The sequence below is a fragment of the Lemur catta genome, chromosome 17 (assembly GCF_020740605.2).
Source record: "Lemur catta isolate mLemCat1 chromosome 17, mLemCat1.pri, whole genome shotgun sequence".
Lineage (NCBI taxonomy): Eukaryota > Metazoa > Chordata > Mammalia > Primates > Lemuridae > Lemur > Lemur catta.
The window spans coordinates 50,803,506-50,808,255 of NC_059144.1; positions in this window are offsets into that span (position 1 = coordinate 50,803,506).

The window sequence follows — 4,750 nt, forward strand, 5'->3', positions numbered from 1 at the left end:
CACGCCCTCCCTCGTGCCCACACCTGCCCCAAGTAGAGGAGACCCCCCCCTTGTTTTAGTTCTGGGTGGAGCTTTGCTGGTGCCGTGAGACCCCGGGGCCGGCCCCTCTGGGCCAGGGGAAGCACCATGCCGGGCGTGGCCCAAAGCTCCAGGTGAGATTCTGACGCATGTGAGGCCCCCTGGGGACTTCTCTTCTGGGAGCGTGGGGTGCGAGGTGGCTATGTGCTCTGGGGCTCCTGACACACAAGGGGCTCACGCCGCTGGCTTGTGGGTGTCCTTCTCCCCCAGGCAGAGTGTGTCCTCCCAGCCCCCTCCAGCGCAGGGCATGGGCAGAGGTCGCCGGACAGCTGCCAGACACCCTGCAGGAGGGGCTGGGCACTCACAGGCCCGTCCTGCCCAGACCAGGGCTTGGCTGCTGCCCACAAGGCTTCCCAGGCCCAGGGTCCTCCACGGGAGGGAGGGGCCCCTCCTGGATTTGGTCTTCAGAAAGTGGGCAACTGCCTCGGGGGCCTGGGCAGTCCGTGCCCCTGCTGGCTTGGGCAGCACAGGGAGGCCTGTTCCCCATAGACCCTGGGCAGAGCTGGGCCCCTCCCCAGTGGCCTCCACCCAGGCATGTGCCTCCCTGGGCATGTCAGGGCCCCACTCTCTGGGGCGTTTGTGAGCCGCGGGACTCTGGGCAAGTCCCCCACGCCTTTCAGCTCAGCCTCCTCACCAGCACAGCGGGGGGACGTGGGATGGCCGCCTGGCCCAGCCACCGTGGGGAGGGTCTCCCTGGGACCTGAGCTGGCTGAGGCCTAGCAGCAGGCAGGACAGGAGCCCTGGGCAGGCCAGGCCTTGCCACAGACCAGTGCGTGGCTGCAGGCCCAGAGGCCTGTACAGGGTGGCACGAAGCATAGGTCAACTCCTCTGCGTGTGTGTGGCATGTGTGTGCACAGAGGGTGCATGTGCCTGGGTGTGTGTGCCTGGGTGTGTGTCTGCACAGAGGGTGTGTGTGCCTGGGTGTGTGTGCACACCTGGGGTCTGGGTGTGCTCAAGGGTGTGTGTGCCGCCTGAGGTGTGTATGTGTGCAGAGGGGTGTGTGCGCCTGTGGCATATCCACACAGGAGGTGTGTGTGTCTGGAGTGTGTGTGTGCACAGAGGGTGTGTGAGCACAAGTATGTGTGTGTGTAGGGGTGTGTGTGCCCAGGGTGTGTGTGTGCCCAGGGTGTGTGAACCACCCTTGCTCGGACACCTTGGCCAAGCATGAGGCTGCCCGTCCACTGCCCGCACCAGGCCTGTGCCCCGGGGCAGCCTGGTGCTGACCACCAGACTCTGTGTCTGGGACACGCCCTGCCCGGGAGGCGGCACACCCCGGCCTTCCAAGGCTCAGCTCTCTACCTGCTCAGACCACCTGCCTGCCTGTCCCCTCCTCAGCCCCGCCTTCCCAGCCCTCACCGGCAGACCATGCTCGGACCACCCTCTCCCTTCCTGCCCCCGCCACCCTGCTGGACTCTTCCCACGTGTGGGCCGGCCCCTCACGCATGTGCCTGCTGCCTGTGTCCCCCGAGGCCCAGCCCCAGCTGGGGGCCACAGTGAGGCCCAGCTGGGTCTGCCCCCATGGGAGGGGACGTAGTACACAGCCGGCCCGCAGGGAGCCCAGAGCCAGGATTGGGGGAAGGCTCCTTCGGGAGGAGGAGGTGATGTTTATAGACTGGGGCCCAGGGGGACACGCCCCTGTCCCGGGCCAGCGGGTTTCAGCAGCCCTCCTGGGGTGCCGGCGGGAGGGGCAGGCTCAGGTCCCCTGCCTTTGGGTCTCTGAGCCCAGCCTCGGCGTACTTTGGGGGCTCACCTGCAGCAGGGGGTGCTTCTCAGCTTCCACCATGTTCTAGCACTTGCCAGACCAGAAGGGTTGCCACCAGCATCTGAGTGACATTGTTACTCTGTTGCCCCCTCTGTGCGCACACACCCTGATGACAAAGCCAAGGTCACCTGGCCCGCGAGAGGGACTCGGTCTCACCTGACTCCGAGTGCGGGGTCTCCCCTCCCACATCACAGCTTCTCGACGCCCCGACTCCCGTGCCCCCCGGGGGCCCAACACCAGGCAGCGTCTCGAGCCCATGCTGCCCCCACCCGGAGGAAACCTCGTCCTCCCAGGCTGTCCTGGGACTGTGGCTGCTCAGACAGTTCTGCGCCCCAGCCCGGCTTCCTCACTGACAACGACGTGTCCCCAAGTAGCTCGTCCCGCCTCCAATCCAGCCAGAAATGCTGCCGTTTCAAATGAGCCCGGGGCGGGGGGGGGGGGGGAGCCCCGACAGCGGCCACGGCTACCTGGGCAGGGTGGGGCTCGGGGATGCACAGGCCTGCTCGGTGGCTCTGGCCTCCCCAGTGACCAGCGCTGAGCTGCCCACGCTCCCCTGTGGGCTCCGCTGGCCAGCCTTCCACAGCCCCTCGCCCCGATCTCTCCCCTCCTTCCAGCAGATGGGGGGCGGCCTCCCCTGCCTCTGTGCCGGGGCTGCCCCGCGCCCCACCTTTCTTCCAGTTCACGGTGTGGAAGCGGTTGACACGTCCCTGTCCCGTTCCCAGGGAGGTCCTGGACCCCGGCCCAGGCCTGGGGACAATTACCCTGACAGCCGTCTGCAGAGCTTGAATGTGTTTTCCTGGCGTTGGAAACACAGATTCGGCAGTGGGCTGGCGCGTGTCCCTTCCCGTTGGCCAGGCCCCCTGGGGACGGCCATTTCCACCACCGAGGGGCCGGGGGCTCCTTATTCAGCTGCTGGCACCAAGCCGAGCCCTGGACAGCAGGTGCCCAAGTGCCAGGGCCCCGACTCCCCCGTGCCCTGTGCTGGGGGGGCAGGTTCTACCTGAGGAGGGGGCTGGGCCCTGTGGGGAGGGGCAGCCGGGAACTGGCGGCCTTGCGAGTGCCCCGGGTGCCTGGTCTCACCTCTGGGCGAGGAGCTGTGACGGAGGGACCCAGGCTTGACCTTGGGGCAGGGTGGGGGCCAGGGCAGAGCATTCCTGGGCCAGGGCAGGCAGCAGGGCAGGTGAGTGGGCAGCATCTCGGGGAAGGACGGCCTCGAGTTCTGCAAAACCAGAATTCCAGACCAGTGGGGCTGCCAGGGGTGGCAGAGACCCTGCGGCTGGACACCCGTGTTTGAGGTGAGGAGACCCAGGGCAAGCCCCCAGCCGCACAACAGGTCTCTGGGGACCTCAGAGCAGGCTGCCACCTGGGACAGAGCCCGAGACGTCCAGCTCAGGACCACTGTCCTGTCCCCAATCCCATTAAACCCAGCAGACATCTCCTGGGCGTGTTGCCAGCCGCACAGGAAACAAAAGCTAAGCAGATCCACCACTCGGGTGCCGCAGAGCGTAGGTGCAGGGTGACAACTGGGGGAGGGGACAACTGGAATAATGACCTGAGTCCGTCCTTGGCCCAAGGGGACGGCAATGAGGCCGAGCTCTTCCCTGCACACCTGTCCCCACGTCTGCCTCTGCCCTGGCTCGCCTGGCTGCCCCCCATTCAGGTCTTGAATGGCAGCCCAGGGCCCCAAACAGCCCCCATGCCCCTCGCGGAGGGCGATCCGGCCATTCTCCGCCACGGCGAGTGACAGGCAGCACCGGGACGGTACCTCATGCGCGGCTGCAGGAAGGGCTCACTCGAGGGCAGGACGGGGACAGGAGGCCCCTTAGCCACCAGGACTGTGATGTGGTTCCAAGTGCACATTTTGGGGACCAGCTTCCGAGCCCCTGGCTCGCACAGGGGGTGGAGGAGCCCCGCCCTGGCTGCGCAGGCGTAAGAGGCGCCTGGGACCGACCTCTGCGGTTGAAAACCTGCCCGAGGAGGTCAGCCAGCCCGGGAGGAAGCCCCGGCTGGGCGGGAGCCAGTCTTCTCCCTCATCCAGCGGCTCCGAGGTTTGAGGTTTTGTGGTGGACACCAGCTTCGCCCTGGTCTGGACTGCAAGCGGGCGGGGCTCAGGCTCAACTTCCGGAGCATCTCACGGCACAGCGGGAGAGGTGCAGTCCCGGCTGCCCCGGCCGCTGTCACTGAGCCTTGGGCTGTCACTGAGCCTTGGGTTTGGGCCCGTGGGCTGCCCTCTGGACCCCAGGGACGGCCCACTGGGGCCTGGTCGAGCACGCCGGGAAGAGCCTGTTTGGGGCGCCTGCCCACCTGCCTGCTCCCACCAGACATGCCCCAGTCCCCCACAAGGACCTCCTGCTGCCTCCCTCTGTGGTGCCTGGCCCGGCACTCAGCTTCACCCCAGGGGAAACTGAGTCCCCACCTGGCAAAGGGCAATTGATGCAGCAAGGGCACTGGGCTCGGCCGCCCCCAGGTTGGGTGCGCAGCCTCCTCCACCTCGTGAGCCTCAGTTTCTCATCCATGAAGTGGGAGGAGCAGTGCCCAGGTGCTCAGTTGTGATGGTAAAAGAGCCCAAGATGGGAGCCTGGCCTGATGGTCCCCAAAACATCCCCAGCAGCCCCAGGGGAGCCAGGGACGGCCGGGGAGGCCACCGCGGCAACTGACCCCAGCCAGGGGCTGGACCACTGGGCTGGGCCGAGGGACACGGCAGGGGCTTGGCCGGGAAGACCTCAGGGCGGAGCGTGGACACAGAGCTCCCCAACTTCAGGCTGATCTTTTCAGCCCGTGGTGGGGGCACCTCCACCAGGCCAGCGCTGGCCCCCCTGTGGCAGCCGCCCTGGAGGAAGCCGGAGTCCCCAAGGACTGGGCAAATCCAGAGTCTTGTCTTAGAACCAGAGGACATTTAAAGGGCACTTC